This window comes from Lagopus muta, chromosome 1 (genome assembly GCF_023343835.1).
Source record: "Lagopus muta isolate bLagMut1 chromosome 1, bLagMut1 primary, whole genome shotgun sequence".
Taxonomy (NCBI): Eukaryota; Metazoa; Chordata; class Aves; order Galliformes; family Phasianidae; genus Lagopus; species Lagopus muta.
The window spans coordinates 9,173,026-9,190,499 of record NC_064433.1 but is presented as its reverse complement, the minus strand read 5'-3'; the positions used below and the strand labels follow the sequence as shown (position 1 = coordinate 9,190,499).

At 35.0% G+C, this 17,474-nt stretch overlaps 1 protein-coding gene across 2 annotated transcripts in view; it reads right to left on the bottom strand.

Moving 5' to 3' along the window:
- LOC125688256 (uncharacterized) overlaps positions 1-16,945 on the bottom strand; it is a 494,473-nt gene extending 477,528 nt beyond the window's left edge. The window contains exon 1 of one of the 2 annotated variants that reach the window (XM_048934057.1): positions 16,869-16,945. The gene's annotated coding sequence lies outside the window, so the exon portion shown is untranslated. Of the gene's footprint in view, positions 1-16,619; positions 16,684-16,868 lie in introns of those variants that run through there. The other variant, XM_048934058.1, reaches the window with a different exon arrangement.
- Positions 16,946-17,474: the final 529 nt, after the last annotated feature.

Genomic DNA, 17,474 nt, shown 5'->3' with positions numbered 1-17,474 from the left:
AATTCTCACTGAATATAGACTAAACTCTTTCCTGCCAGTGAAGTAGGAAACACAAAGAACCAGTATTTTCTTCTCATTCACACAAACTCCATCAAATACACAGCGTAAACAGTGTAATTAATGTTGTTCTGTTTCTGTCATCAACAGTAGCAAAATACATGCAGAATGTTATGATAAATGAACTGTTATCATACTTTATATGAAAATTTTCTTTGTACAGTTAATCACAGATCTAGCAGGTTGTGCTCCAGACCTGGTTATAGGATTTCTATTTAGTCAAGTCTCTACACTAAATGTCAGCCTCTGGCTGCAACTTAGGATGAGCCAAACAGTTTTGTAGAATGAGACACTTGTGCTTATGGAAAACTATTAATACTTGAACTCCATGAGAAATAGAATTGATTTTTTCCAGTTTCTTTTTTACTGTACGAGATAGAGATGTCTTAAAAATTCAAATCCATTTTCAAGTTTGTATTAGACATGCTGTAATGTCATAAAAGCTGACCAAAATGAAGGCTTTTTAGTTCTAGGACAATTCAGAAGTCAAAAGTCACTTCTGTAAAAACAGATCAAAGAATGTAAAGCTTTGGTAATTTCACAATTTCCAGTTTAAAGTAAAAAAAAAAAAAAGCTTTGAAGAATAGAACAAACCTTCTGTTTTGATGTAAAAGCAAAATTCCTGTCCAGCCTTGAGATATTCTTAAAGACTTTTGATTGAAAACATATAGTAAAATTGTTATTCTTTTAATATAATTGTTTGATGAAATGCTAATATTGGAATTATTTTTTTTTCCCAAAATGGTTTTAGCTTGAAGAAATAATAAGTGCATTGACATTTTAAGGTACTGTTCGGGCTATACTTGATGTTGAAGACTGTATTCTGGAAATATACAACTGACACAGAAAAAAAGATTAAGGGTCATTTGAAAAAGGACCCCTTCCCAGTAGGAAATCTTATAAACCTCTTATAAAATTATATTTATACTGTCCTGCCTGATACTAGCAAGATATAATGAGTAGAATTTCTGAAAGAGCTATTGTAGTCTATCTGCCAAGTGGAAAACTGTACCTCCAAAACACTAATTACACTGTTGTCATAACCTAGACAAACTATGAATCCAAACTGAATGAATCCACTGGGACTAGTAGATCGCTCATGATCTCCTGTTTACAGAAATCTAACCCTAATGACTATTTAACAGCGCTCATTTGCTGAAATGCAGGTCCACACCATGTGTGCAGTTTAACTTCAGAAGGTACCACCAAAAGCAGGAGTGAATTGTTGAGAGGGGAATTCTTGTCATGGCAACTGGGATCGATTAAACAGCTTGGCCAACTCAATCAGTGTGTTACACATTTACATGTGAAAAGCGTTCTTCTTCTTGTAAATAGTATAATTAAATGAAGTTTCCTAAGTAACTTTCTATTGAAGGAGGAAATTGAGGTTCTTAAGAACGCAAGTAACTTCATATACGTTTATATACATATATATATGCGTCTATATGTGTATATGTCATGCACACAAACATTTATTTGCATTTGTAGGAGATACATATGTATGCATGCAGGAAAAAAAGAGGTAGAGAAATGCGGCAGTGCACAGACTTCAGATGAGAAAAATTGCTTTGAAAAATATTGATAGGAGCCCGAGTTAACTGATACTTTGAAGTAGACCTTTCCAATTTAATGAGCTCCCTGAAGATCACAAGGCTTTTAAAATCAATAAATACTATATTTTTATGAGAAGAAAACTAAAGTGTATTAGTTCTCTTTGTACAAAGGAATGTTTTAGAATTCTTTTTATCCAAGAAATGAAGAAATGTGTATTTGTGCACCAGCTTCACTGTTCCCCAAGTTTTCTCGCAGGTGGAAATTTACTTCCATACAACACTGTAATTTACTCAGTGATCTTTAAAATTCAGTAAACTTTTTACACCCTTCTAGTCCCCAGGGAGTTTCTCATGTTGTTTCATTTAAATCCTGGCTGCTGTTTTTTACAGCAACTTTATATTTTCCGAGCTCCATTTCCCCAGCCCCTCAGTTAGAAGACTTCTGTCACTGTCTGAAGTCTCTGATACTTTCTCTCTCTGCCAGGTGATTCTATCTCATCTGATCTTCATGAAACAGGAAAATATACAACCAGAAATAAATATAAAGAAAATCTCACCTGTCCAAAAGACTAAAATGTGTAAGACAGTGTTTTAGAGAATAGAAATGTTGGGAGAGGGCTGGCTTTAGATGGGTCATGAAACTTCGGAAAAACAATAAGCAAGCACTAAAATAAGTCTTTGTATCTGTTCAAAAGAAGACCATATGCTTTCCTACGTGGGATCAAACCTTTCTTTAGACTGTTTTGTTTTTTTTTCCAACAGAAAATACAATAAACCTGTATTCAGTCATCTGTGTTGTTTCCTCTTCATTCTTCACGTAAAATTTTCATTGCTGCTACATATACTTCCAGTGCTTTCTTCAGCAGAAAGTGATCTCAAAATTGGTCCAAAAGTCATGGACATAATGAACTTTAACAATCCTATCGTTTTTAAGCAACTAGAATAATGATTCCACAAGATTTTTAAAAAGTGGCACTGAGCCATTTGTTATGAAAGAAAGAATTATGAACTTATTATTTTCACCAAAGTTATTTCATTATGTTTATTTAAAAACAAAACAAGCAAACAAAAAATACTCTTTTTTTTTTTTTTTTTTTTCTGAAACACAGATGCTAAGTATATGTTGCCTGCAAAAAGATACAGAAATTGACAGCTGATAACCTCTTGATCCTGAGCCCCAAAATTGTAATTGATTACGCTGGTGGTCTGACCCAGCAGTAGCAATCCTAATTTCTCTTAACAGCATTTCAATCCCTTAATTTATGGAGAAGAAAATAACAGCAACAAAAGGCATTTTTTTCCAACAAGTATAAAATATATAGGAGTACCATACTAAAATTCAGCAGCTACTGCAGAGGCATTGCTAGAATTTTTCTCTTGTCCGCAAGATACTTTATTAGGTGGAATCATAATTTCTTCCGATAAAACATTATTGTTTGGAATAGTGCCATGTTAATGCTGCTTGTTTAATAATGAGTAGTAATGGAGAACTTGCTAGCCTCCAAAGGAAAGTCATGGTGCTGTGATGAGTTACCTGATACAACTGATGTGCAGCAATGTTTATCCTCAATCTCTTATCCTGTGACAAGTGTGAGGTGATTTACATTTCTTTGGTACTCAACAAATATGTGATGGAAGAAGATAAGGATTATTTGAACTACTTCACATTTGTCACAAACCAAGAGAACACAAATGGAAAGTTACAACATGTTGATTGCTATTCTGTAATTTGATATCTCCACGGGAACTTTTGCATGTGCCTAAGCCCGTAATTCCCTACCTCTTGAAATGAGATAATAGTCCTTCTCTCACCTTTCCTCTTCATTTTAGATGACTGTGTATTCATCAGGCCTGAGGGTGTCTCGTATTAAGTGACTTATTTGCTGAAAATGTTTATCCTATGTTAATGAGGGAAGTTCAATTAATGTGTCTACTTGTCTACTTTACTCATTCAGATAAAAATGCAGGACTGTTGCCAGCTAAAAATGTTACAGTTTCCAAATTTTACAGATATCGTCATGTGATAAATCACACACTGAACATGGGGTACACTATTTGCAGTACTTGACTCTCATAGTTTGACCATTCAACATTTTGAATTTTTGTTTAAAGCTCTAAATTCTACAGGGTCTCCTTAATGAAAAAATAAAATATAGAAATGGAAACTAGGAACTAGGTTGATTTTTCAGACAATTCTCTGTGCATAATGATGTTCTGTTATGTGCTAGGTGTACACAAAGCTGTAGCCATTTTTTGAAAGGACTTCATTTGTTCTCCGAATTCTATTTAAAGCAAAATAATTTTTGCAAATTGTAAAAACAAGTTTCACACTTCATGTATTGAATTATTAAATTTATCTGGAGAACTTCTGGAAACACTAGTGCCCTTTTTTTTTTTTTTTTTTGTGCATAAAATAGCCATTTATGCTATTTTTGTAAGACTTGGTTGCTAATAAACCATTCAGAATTGAAAAGTTTTTCAGATTTAAGTCAATGAAAGGAAATTGGCACCTAGACAAAAGACAGCTCACAAGCAGACACTTTCTGTGGTAGCCTCTTCCATCAGTTCAAAAAAAGTGTAAAAGCAATGAGACCAGACAGGAAGCTTGCCACATACCATGTGCTATTCTTGGTGGAAAAATACTTTCCTGGCCTTGGCATCAAATTCTCACAGCAATAAATCTCAATCTGTGTGTGGTCAGAGAGTTCTGGCTGCAAGATTAGGATGTTTTAGGAAGACAGGTGAAAGGGCAAAATGCATGCTAGAAGCCAATTTCTCCACCAGGAAAGCATAAGGAGAATAATCTGAGAACAGATTTTCTTTACATCTACTTCAAGAAGTATACTTCCAAAACTTAAATATAATATACTTTCACACATGGGGATTGTGTATTACTAACTGTTAAGAACAGTCAGTGATTTCCACCATTAGAGTTAAATTCAGTTGTTTACAATTTTGACAGAACTAATATTTTAGGGTGAATTTCCACAGATTTGCGATAGGTTGCACATTTTCTCTGAAGGTTTCAGTCACACCATATATAGTACATGCATATAGCTTTTTTGTCAGTGAATATTCATACAATTATAGATGTGTTGTGGGTTAACCCAGCAGGCAGTAAAGTACCATGTAGTTGCTCCCTCACCATCCCCTATTAGTGAAATGAAGGAAAGAATTGGAAAAAAAAAAAAAAAAAAAAAATGAAGTGGAAGTCACAGATTGAGATAAAAGTCTATTTACTTAGACTGACAAGGAGAAGAAAAGGAAAATAATAATAGTAATGATAAGAACAAATATTTTCAAAATAAGCAATGTAAAATGCAATTTATCAACACTTGCCAACTGATTCCCAGCCAGTCTCTGAGCAGTGTCTGTCTGCCCAGAAATCTCCCATCCTTACAAGATATCATATGGTATAGAATATCCAACCCTTTGGCTAGATTAGGTCAGTTGCCCCGATTCTGTTCTCTCCCAGCTCTCTCCTTGTGCTCCCTCAACCTCACTTGCTGGCAGGACAGTACAAGAAGTTGAAACATCTTTGTCTCTGTGCAGCCACTGCTCAGCAACTAAATCATCAGTGTGTTTTCAGCATTGCTTTTCTCCCAGAGCCAAAACATGGCCATATCAGACACTATGAAGGAGAAATCAACTTTATCTCAGATGAAACCAGGACACTATGTTATAAAAATGTTAAATACTGATCAGTTAAACCTTGTTGAAGTTTAAGAAATTGCCAACTGAATGAGCAGCATGTGTCTGGCCCCTATGCAGACAGAATGCACCATTCCTTCCAAAATGAATTAGCATATTTCAGACTAAAACTAGAGGAAAAATGAAATTTCCCTTTCAAGATTACCCAAGCTTGAAGTTGAACACGTGGCCTATAAACAGGGGGCACATCTCTCCAGCATTGCCAAATGTGCAGTGGAAATCTAAACGAAACAGAAGAAGGCAGGGTGGCCTCTGGTAAGATGAAAAACTGAGAGAAGGTAAAATGGAATGAGCAGGACATGAAAGTTGCCACTTGAACCTTGATGAGCCAAGAGGGTTGAACTAATATTGAGGAGCACGGTTTCAGCTCTGTATCTGAGATTTGCTATCTTCTGCTGTGTTACTCAGTGGCAAAATATATGAATGCTCTTGAATCTTACCCATGCTAAGCATAACAAGCTGTGACTGCATACACTTAATACAGTTATAGGTGGTTACCTATGGTGGTAAATGCCAGAATAAAGCTAGTTCAAACTTGTTAACAACTGAGAAAATTGTCATGTAATGGAGGTGTTGTTGTAATCATTCTGCTTCTTGAAATGTTGACACTACATATCCAAAAAAACCTGTAAATCATGAATTTTCAAAAATTATGAAATAAGAATGATCCTTTTTTGCATTTTAAATATGACATGATCTTTAAATATAAAACTACTATGTACCAAGGGGCATATCATACATATGTGCAAGATATTAACTTTACACAAGTAAACTGAGCATTAATATTTCCTGAACTACCAAGGTTTATTATTATATGTATCTTTTAAATGTATCATTAGCAGGAAAGGATGGAAGAACACATACAGGAGCATTACAAACTTTTCCTCTTTAAAACTCTGTTCCTGAAGCTGAATAGGAAAGAAAACTTCCTAACAAAGCTCACTGTAGTGCAGATCCCAACTCCTTTCTTCTTCTAACTCTTGCATAAGTTTGGCTGCTGTTTAAATTTTCACAACTTTTGCTAGAACTCTTCAACTAACAGTATTTTTAATTTATTCTGTTTCTATGCATCTCTCCTCCTAACTAAGTCTTCGTAAGTCTCTCTTTCAACAGTTTGGCCAATGAAGGTAATTATGAATGCTTTTCTTGCCAACTATCCAGGGGAGATGTTAAGGAAAATAAGCAAAAATAAAATGGAAAATACTTTTAGTTAAAAAGCAAACAAACAAAAACCTAAACTAAGCCAAAAAAAAAAAAAAAAAAAAAAAAAAAGTGAAAGTAATTTCCACATCTTTTTTCCAAATTTCCAAGCATCGCATCCATGGTAGTAACAATGTTCAGAGCTATTTGGAGGTGATGAATGTCTCTGTACCACTCTTTTTCTCAAATGTTAGGAATATTTTAAACAGAAAATAAAATCTTGGTTCATTGTCAGTCTGTCTATATGCTGTTGTATACTTAATCAGGCTTCCTTCCAAGGTTATTTCTTTCTTATCTGGTAACTAGTTCTTTCTATGTGCAGTTTAATTTCATCATTTAATGCCTTTTCTTTTTAATAATCTATGTTCACTTGCTCTTCAAAATCATTTGTAACTTTCTGGATTTTTTCCATTAAGAGTTGTTTTACTATTTTTCTTATTCATGCATTTCTCTACTTCAGTAATCCCTTTATTTATTTTATGACTTCATAAAAAAGTTGTTGATTCCTCTTTTGCTTTGACCGCATTGATAGTCTTTCCCTACTCACAATTATCCACTCTTCCTCAAGAATTATTTACGAGTAAGAATTTATTCATGTTTTAGATCAGCACCTTATACTTACTGAACTTTTCCTCTGCCTCAGTTGCAGGTATTTATTAGGACACACTGCAGCCATTACATTGATGTAGAAGCTCCTTGAATAAGATAATTCTAAGTTTAACAACATTTTCCAAATTTTGTTATTTGGCTTGCCCTTTGCCAGAAATGAAAGACGCAGTTATAAACAACAACAACAAATTGCACTGTCTTATTTCAGTTCCACTGTCTTATTCAATTCCAATTCTTTTTTTTTTTTTTTTTTTTTTTTTTTTTCCTAAGGTCAGAAGAGAATTGATGTAATGAAGTTCCTACATACTCCCTAGAAAGTATCTATCTTCAGCAGCTTCTTTTTTTTCACAGACTTACGAAGTACTGGTTGGTTTGTAATTCATGTTTTTGCACTAAGTGCGCTAAAACATACGTATTTGAGCTGAAATACACATAAGATGTACTGTCATACATAACTTGAATGGAGAAAAAATAGCTTTCCAAAGCACAAATTCTTTATAAAATATTTAAAACATCATACAGTGATACTGATGCACTGCTTCTATACATGTATATGTAACTGTATGTAATTTATATACTGTATGAAAATGTTAGTGCTGAAGTTCATATCAGTTATGTGTTAAAAACTATACTGCTTAATATTTGTGTATTGGGGGCTTAAATACAAATCCCACTGGAATGCAAAAAGGTAGCTAATGAGAAAATGTTAATGAATTGCACTGTACAGATTGATGGCCTTACTTTGCATTTGCATTACATGACAGTGAACTTAACTGAGATAAGACTATTATGCTTTCATGAAAGCATAAGAAAATGTGATTTTCTTACGAAAAAGAGAGAAAAAGAAATTTTAAGTTACCAACTTTCTCTCTGTGTGTTAAATTTTATCCTTCATTCTAACATGAAATAATATCCAACCTCCTTTTTATAGTTGTAACATCCATAAGATTTTACAAAACTGCACTATGTTATATGATGGAGTGATTTCGCAGTAAGAAGTTAATTTGTTGCTGTGGAGTGTGCTTTGAAATAGTAGCTGCTATAGCAAAATGAGGACATGGTGATCAGTAAGTAAGGGCAACATAATTTGGCAGAAGATAAACCCCCCTTGTGTTCCAATTTTTCCTCGGATAGCAGAGGAGGTGAGGAGCTGAGTTTAGATGCTAAATGATGCTCAATCCAGTGCTGAAAGTCCAGTGGTGTTCAGTATACAGTGCACTGCCCAAGTCATCTACTGGCATACAAATGGACTCCCATTACCACTCTTAACAGCTCAGGCAACACCCAGACTAAGAACTATTACAGCTAGGTTAGTAAAGAGTGCAGTTTATTAAAAAAATACCACAGTTACGGATTCACAAATAGCACACTGCCGAATTCATCTAGCAGAGTCCAAATGGGCTGTTATGAACACTCTTAAAGGGTTTGCTCTGTGCCCAGATTAAGAACTCTCATGACTAGACTGATGAATAGTGTTTTTATTAAAAGAATAGATTGGAGTTTCTTTTGGATTGCTGATGATAAATACACGGTCTGTAAAGCACGTGAGTTTAACTAAAAATTTGAATAATATAGCTGACTACAAATGCATTAAGTTATAAACAACTGTATTGAAGTTTCTGAGTTTCCTGGGAAAGGACTCAGGTGTGCAAGTCTTACCCAATAGACATTCCTATGGGTAGAAGAGAAGCTAGCCAGTTAACTGGTCCCAGAAGTCAGAGGTGGTCTGTGTCTGACATCCGGTGGTATCCTCCCTTACATCATTCCTTTCTTAAGCCATTTTAATAGTATTTTCTATTTTTCAAGCAGAGCTTTAGTGATGGTAGTCATACATACCTTTATTTATGATTGATGTAAAATTATCTCACCTTGCTTTTGAAGATATAAGAAAAATTCAGAGCACAGACTTAGTGAGGGATGGATGCACCTTGGAGGCAGGTAGCTTTTGGGATTGAGGTGTATTTCAGTGTTATGAGTGTATAATGAACGTATAATGAGCAAAGTACACCCGAAGGACCATACTTTGTCAAGAGATGGCAGACTGTTGACCCAGGATAGCAAATATATAGTTTATCAGTTCCATAGTACCATCAAGTTCTCATCTATCACAGTGTGGCTACTAGTCTTTACTCCACTCCCTGTGCTATTTCTCTTAGAGTTATCACATCAAACTCCTTCGATGTTGCCAACAACTAAGGTTGCCTAGGGAACTTCTGTGGAACGGGTGCCTTGCATATCAGCTACACTCTGCTCTTGCACCCCTGTGAACAATGCTGTACCTTAATTTCCAAGTCACCTGTAGCAATTATCCCACATAAGTCCTTTGTGAGGCCTATTTTCCTTGTGTAACAGTGACACAGCAGAAAATCAACAGGACACAAAGCATTCAGCATATATTGAAATTTAAAGTACTCTTAAATGTTGAAGCATATCTCCTGAGTAGCAGTCTGTCAAGGGTATACCAAATCTGTTTTTCACTTTTCTGTCATTTTAACAGATTTTCAAATAGTTTTCTTGGGCTCAATCATTTTTATGACATTTAACATTGTCAGTATAATTAGTTTAAAAGATCATTTAGTGATAGATGATTAATATGTTGGCAAAACTGTCATTATTCAAACAAAAAATAAAAGATTCTTTCATTGTACCATTAGGTCTTATCAAAGGATAAAGCTGATATTAAAGAGAAGATCCTATAGAACAGAGAAGTCACCATTATACTATCTTTTACATCAAATCCAAATTTTTTTCTCTTTAAAATAAGGATATTGCAGCATATCTGTATGTAAGATGAAGTAAACAGTACAGAAGCTCTACTGATAATAGAGAATAGAAATAAAAAGAATACATTAGATTAGAATAATGTACTGTTTGATATGAAGGCTGTAATTACAGATCACACACCCTGACAAGGCAAGCCATCAAACTACCTGTGGCAAAATGTGTTTACATTCTGATGTTGACCGTGAAGGGCAATTGTAAAATACATATTAGATTTTATGATTAAAGTCTTATCACTATAAATGAAAATACCCAGTAACATGAAAAAGAAGCATGACAACTCATAAACCCCAGTAAATTTGTATGAACAGGGAGCCCTAATCCCCCTCATCCAGGGATTGCCCATGGAAAATTGTGACTATTACTCTTGGTAGGGAGTTCATCCACAGACAAGAACACTCTTTTGCAGTGCACATTGCAGATTGAATGGGGTTAGAGGGCTTGTTATGGAATGTTGTGTGAAGCATATTCTGAGATTGTGTAAAATTTAATGTGGGATGCTTGAATGGAATTATGCAAATGTGTGAGAAACTGTGGAATATTTTGGAGAAGGACCAAAATTATGGAAAAGAATGCACTGAGGTGTTTTGAGAATCACTGAGGGAAAAGGGGAAAAATAAAGTCAGAGAACTGAAAATAAATGACTGAGCTCTGCACCTGATCATAACAGTGTATATTATCTTCCTAATAAATCCTGTCTGCAACGATCTATTTTGTGATCTATTGTGCTTACTGTTCTGAGTGGGCATGTGTAAAAGCCAGTGAATTTCAAGCTGGATGGGTGACAAATATGATAATCAGCCAGAGTTCTAGCATTTGTATATCTAAATTATCAGGAAATGGGGATTCTATTGGTCATCTCCATCATTTGGAGAAGACTCCAGAAAGACCTCATTCTGGCCTTACAATACTTGAAGGGAGAATATAAACTTGAGGGGGAATGGCTGTTTACCAGAGTGGATGGGGATAGGACAAAGGGGAATGGTTTTAAACTGAGGTGGGCTGTTTAGGTTAGATATTATCTGTGTTTTTCAGACAGAGGTTGGTGATGTAATGGAACAGGTTGTGGATGCTCCATCCCTGGATGCATTCAAGGCCAGGCTGGATGTGGCTCTGGGCAGCCTGGCCTGGTGGTTAGTGACCCTGCCTGTGGCAGGGAGGTTGAAACTAGAGGTTTCAACCTAGTTCTAGATCTTTACTGTACTTTTCAACCCAGGCCATTCTATGATTCTACGATCTACTGGATGAGCCATCTAAGACTGCTGTGGAATGATATGTATTTCATAGCCACGTGTGTGGAATTATCTATTGAGAATTCATGTTCAACTGAACCTTAGAACATGAAGCTACAGAAGTTTCACATTTGTTGAACTAGAACATTTAAGAATATTTTTAAACCTTTACAGCTTGAAATAATGACTCACTAGCACAGTATGTTTCTAGCAGACACCCACATTCAGAATCATATGCTCCATTTTAATATCCTCACCCTCCCTCTCCACCCACATAATATAGTTAGAGGAATCCCTTGGAAGTCCTCTCTACAAAATTATAACATGTCTTCTACCAGAAGACTTTAATTTTATATTGCAAAACTGTCCTAAAAGGATGTAAAAGCTCTTATGATGTATACTTGAATAGAAATTTTGAAGAGAGAATCAGGAGTGTCTCTACCATAACAAACCAGTTGTGTATTGCATTGGCTGTCATCCATGAAAATTGTTGAGAGGAGAAAATGTTTCTCAAATTGAAAATACGAAAAATTTGAGTGTACCCAGCATTTTCAGAAACCATTCCTATGTAAACACTGAACTCTATTTTCATAATTCTATTAAATTTTTGAGACTTAAATAGAAAAGGCCATTTTACCTGAAGTTGATGACACATTTACTGTCTTTTTAGATTTTCAGCAAAAAAGTGGGAAAATCTCTAATTATACATACTAGACACAGAACAGCTTCTTACTAAATTATGACAGATGTAGTCAGATGTAATCTATGACCTCATTTATTACGATTCATTTTGGGATGAATTAATTACATTCAGCCCCAAATCCAAGCAAAACAATTATGCAACTATCCACAAATGTACCCTGAAACATATACCAGTCAACAGCAGCTCACTCAGTGGTCAGGAGCTCCCAAAAGATAACACATACCTCACCTCGTAGCCTGGAGAGAAGTGAGCGCAACAGCATTCCATGGATTTGCCAGCATAGATCATCCTTCAGCTCTAGGCAATGTAAAAGCTAATTTTACTACTAGAACTTCATGATATGCTTAAACTGAGCATATCCACTGAGAATCAAAATCTTTTTTCATGCAAATGATAATTACTAATCATTCAATTAACAAAAATTAATCACTTGAGAAAATATTTAAGTATATGCTTTCGTCTGTTTAAGTTTGGAAATAATTAGTTGTGTGGATAATGAAATGTTTTAATATATTATTTCAATCAGAATAAAATTCTCAGATTTTGCAGTGCTTAAGCTAGCTGATACAGGAGTGACTCCCAAATCCAAATGTGAAAGTATTGATTCTAATATGCATTTGGATTATGTTCTTGAGCATTTTCATATTTAATATCTTGAGACTTACTTATAAATGAATTACAAAAATCTAGCTTAATCCAAAATCATGATTGGAAGTATTGAGTTGGAATTGCAGGAAATTCTCTTTATATCCAACTTTTACACTGTATAATATATATACAGTGTATATATACAGTATATATATATATATATATATGTACAGAATATAGCAAATTAATACTGTGTCTGATAAAGTACTAAATAGTATTTCAGGTTAAAATACTTTTGTGGCAGGAATCATTATGAATTCCTGATTAGGTGTTTGCGAAAACCGAAGTAGCAGTATATTATACCTATTTTCCAAAGTTTCAGATTAGACTTATTGTGACAACCATGGGGTCCCTTAAAAACTCAACTACTGAATCTTAGTGGAAAGTATTCAGGCACTGGTAGAAAAACAAGACTCCAAGACAGACTTTAGTAGACAGGAAACACCATTGTGTGTTAATGTTAGTAGTACTTTATAAACTCATCAGATATATTGCAAAAACAGAAATTGGATCAAGTTAATGACTTATAACAAAGTCCAGACTTTCTTTTCCTTTTTAAGTTTCAGAGCTAGAGCATCTTTTTACTCTGGATGTACACTGTGGGATCTGTCAAAAAGAGAAGATGTGTTCTATAAGCCATGGGAAAATGTCAAAAAAGGAAAAACTCCCGCAAAAAATAGAAATCTACATGAAAATGCAATACAGCAAATCTGCATTGGTGAAAAAATATGTATAGTTTGTATGTAAAGTCTTTTTTATTCTTACAGTAACAGCTCAAGACTGAGTGAAAGCAGGAACTGATTCACAGTAAACATATATAGAAATTTGCAAGCTTAAGCTGTCACAGGATAGTGAAGTTTTACTTTTCCTCGTATTTTGTTTAATGTAATGCAGTACTCTTTACATCAACCTCTGTTCTTTCTACATACAGTAAAACAATAGCATTTTAGGTATTATTAAACATAGCACTATATCAAAACATTTATAGCAATATCAAGTCAAAATTATTTACTAAAACCTCTCAGAAAACAGCACTGAAAGTTGTAAACCTGTAAAGTACCATAAGTGAAGTCATAAAGTGACAATCACAATTGCTGGATCTTCTGAAAACATAGCACTAGAACTGCAGTCGTTTATTTGAGAAACGATGAGAACTAAAGCAAGGCTCTGAGATGTTTCTGTCCCTTAGACTGTTTATTTACAGTTTTAGAAGTGACAGCTTAAAGAAGAAGCAAAGAATGTAACACATTTTTCTAGTTTCCAATCTAAGTGCTTCTGCTAGTTCTTGTAGGCAAGGATAAATCCAGAAGACAACAATCTCACTGATTTCAGGGCTAAATTAATACCAAATTACAAAAACAAACAAACAAACAAACAAAACAAAACAAAAACAGAAAAAAAAAAAGCAGGTGGTTCTGCTCCGCAATTTTTAAGTATAAAAAATTTTGGCACCTTTTAGATTTTAATGGAAAGATAGAGAATGCTCTGGTATTAAATAAATAAATACATACGTACATACGTTGCCTTCATCTGTTACTATTTAATGCAATGATTATGTTTACATTCATTTATACACTCACACTGAAAATCTAGAAAAGTCAACAGAAAAGTTTAGCTACCGTGTCTGTCACTATGGAAAAAAGCTAAATGCAATCTGAGATTCACAAAGGATTCACAAAACATTACTGATAGTTTGATAGTTCTGATAGCTTTCTACATGTAAATTATGTCTAGTAGATTTTGACATACATTATGATGCAGAATCCGCATATACTATTTTCACATCAGTAAAAGTGCATTATTACTATCTCCTCATATTAGCCAGAATTTCACATAAAGTTGGATCTGAGTGAGACTTCAGTATTACAAAGCTTTTGTTTCCAATTATACTTGAAGTGATGTTGTTAAATGTAACATGACTGAACGGATCCACGTGAGAGAAAACCGAGACACCTGGATAGTGCTAAAAATCTACAAAACATTTAGATCAACTGCAGTAACAGTTAATGTAGCCACCTTTGGAGGACATAGAAGTTGAAAAACAAAAATGGATGACAAAAAGTATGTATCAACAATTTAGAATGTCTTAGCTTTTGATAAATACAGTGTATTTCATGAAATATTCATCAAATATAAAAATATCTTTAAACTCCAGCTGTAAATGTACTCATTGCAAATTTTGGCAATGACTTGAGGAGGTCTAGGATCTAGACCTAACAATTCTGTGAACAGGAATGTGAAAGGATTGGAAAATTAAATAAAATGACTCTTCTAGGAAATCTTTAGAAGTTTTTGAATTACTCATGTATATTTAACAAAATAGAAGTTTAAATATAATTTCAGAGTTGTATATGATAGAAGGTGCAGTACTTGATTAGATCTAAGCTCCAGAATTTCATTTCCTGTTTTGAAAAGAGAAAATACTACATTAATTTGAAACTACTCTTGCAACAGCAAGTACTGGAACAGACATGCCCATAGTTAAACTGTTTGCTAAAATAATAATAAAATAATAATAGTTGTAATTATAAAAAACATCTTTCTATCAATGCTTTGGAAGCAAGTTCAGTAAGAAGCAAAGCATAGTTCTGCAGCTGGGGAGGAGCAACTCTACCGGATGAACTGATCTTCCAGTGCCATAGGACAACTCTTCTGCATGGGACATCAGCTGTCACCAGCATCTTCACAGCACAGGGCAGCAGAAGATCTAAAGTCATTCCCCCTCCTATGTGTACCCATTACTACATGCATAAAAACAGCCCAAGAACTCTGGCCATCAATTACAGAGTCTTGTCCAAGTATATTTCTGGCTTTTAACTAATTGGTTCTAATAGGTCTTGATGATGTGAGAAGATTGAGAGGATTTGAAGTATTGCTTTCCCCGGAAAAGAGCTAAAGCTGATCTCATATGTACAAGCATAGTATTACTGGCATTCTGAAAAGGTTTTGTTAAAGACTGGAGAAATATGCAACTGAGACATCTGAAAGAATTAGATAGCAGAAACCACTCTCCTCTAAAGGGGGGACAAAATGGTGGAAATTCAAGGTCTGGAAAAATAGATTTATCTAACATGCAATACCTCCTTCAACTTCCTTCTGGGTAAGAACAGTACCTTGAAATGATAGAGGACGTAACTACATCTCTGTTTTGCTGTCTGATAAAATCACACAAAATTGCTGTGCTTGAAATCACACTAGTGGAAGAATATATAATAGAATATGAATAGGGTTCTTTTCTTCTTCTTCTTCTTCTTTTTCTTGTAAGCAGTCTTGAAGATTTTCCTGATGGAAACAAGAATAAAGAAAGCAAATCAGATGGTTTACTAAGTGGTTAAATTATTTCACAGAGCGGAAAAAAAAAAAAAAAAATTATTACTTGGAAAAATATACAGCATTCAGACTTCCTATACCAGGGGTAAAAGTAACACTAGCTTTCAAATATTGTTTGCTTTTTTATTGATCCTTACATATTTGTAAAGAGTAATGACTATTATTGGAAGGAATTGGCATGATCTTTCCATATTTTTAAAGGTGAGATCTCCTATTGACTTTGGCAGAGATTCTTTGTAGAGGAAAGATGCTGAATTGGGCCTGTAACAGCTTAGTATTCTTTAAGATGTGATTTCCATTACTGCAGTTCTTTTTTGTCATCTACAAATAGTAGTTTGTTCCCTAATCCTATTTAATAGTATATAATGAGAATATGTATAATCTGTGGCTTGGAAATGTATTGAGATGTACACAAAGCTACCTCTAATTGATTTCATTGTACATGTGAGGCATGAAACATTGTGCTCTTAGACATGCAGTATTTCTTCTGCAACTCACTGCTTTTGCCATTTTGAGCTGCTACAAGCTCATGACTGTTAGTACTTGAGGCAACTGATTTATACTTTTCCCATTATACATATATGTCCTGAAATTAGACCTTTGACTATAAGGCAGACAACTCAAAGGGAAAATGCTGAGAGTTGGATCAGCCTGGTAGTTCTATCAGCAGTCATAGATGAAAGCAATGAGGGATGGGAGACTAAGATGATCAGGGGGCTGGAGCACCTCCCCTATGAGGACAGGCTGAGGGAGTTGGGCTTGTTCAGCCTGGAGAAGAGAAGGCTGTGGGGTGACCTCATTGCAGCCTATCAGTACCTGAAGGGAACCTACACCCAGGAGGGGAGTAAACTCTTCAAAAGGGCTGACAACAGCAGGACTAGGGGAAATGGTTTTAAGTTGAAGGAAGGAAGATTTAGGTTAGATGTTAGGGGGAAGTTCTTTACTAGGAGAGTGGTTAGGCCCTGGAACGGGCTGCCCAGGGAGGTTGTGGATGCCCCGTCCTTGGACGTGTTTAAGGCCAGGCTGGACGGGGTCCTGGGCAACCTGATCTGAATGTGTATGTTTGGTGGCCCTGCTAGGCAGGGGGGTTGGAACTACATGATCCTTGGGGTCCCTTCCAACCCGGGTGATTCTGTGATTCTGTGATTCTGTGATTCTGTGGGAGGGACACATTGGCTGAAGTACAAAGTGTTACTTTCCTTCCCGTCTATCCACACTTTTGTCAGGTGATATTTCTGGTGTGAAGAATGAGTTGGAGAGTTGTTTACCAATAATACAAAGAAGCTGGAAATACCTCATACTCTATACCTTAACTTAGAAATTGTGATAGATCACATCATTCTACCTGGTAATCTGTTTCCAGTTTAACAAAATACAGTGTCAAGCTGGCTTACTTTGAAAAATCTTCCAAGCTCCATGCTTAAAGTTAGGGCTTTGATTAAGTACTTTGATGACTCAAAGTCAAATGACAGTCTCAAAGCCAAAACAATCTTGAGAAACTTGTTTTTATCCTAATTTATTAGCCAATAAGAACTTATCAAGATTTCATGACGCAAAGTCATACAATAAAAAGCCAAAAGTGTATTTTCCAGATCATGTATCATCCTTACACTGATTTTCATTAGCCTTTTAACACTTAATTAGCCACTA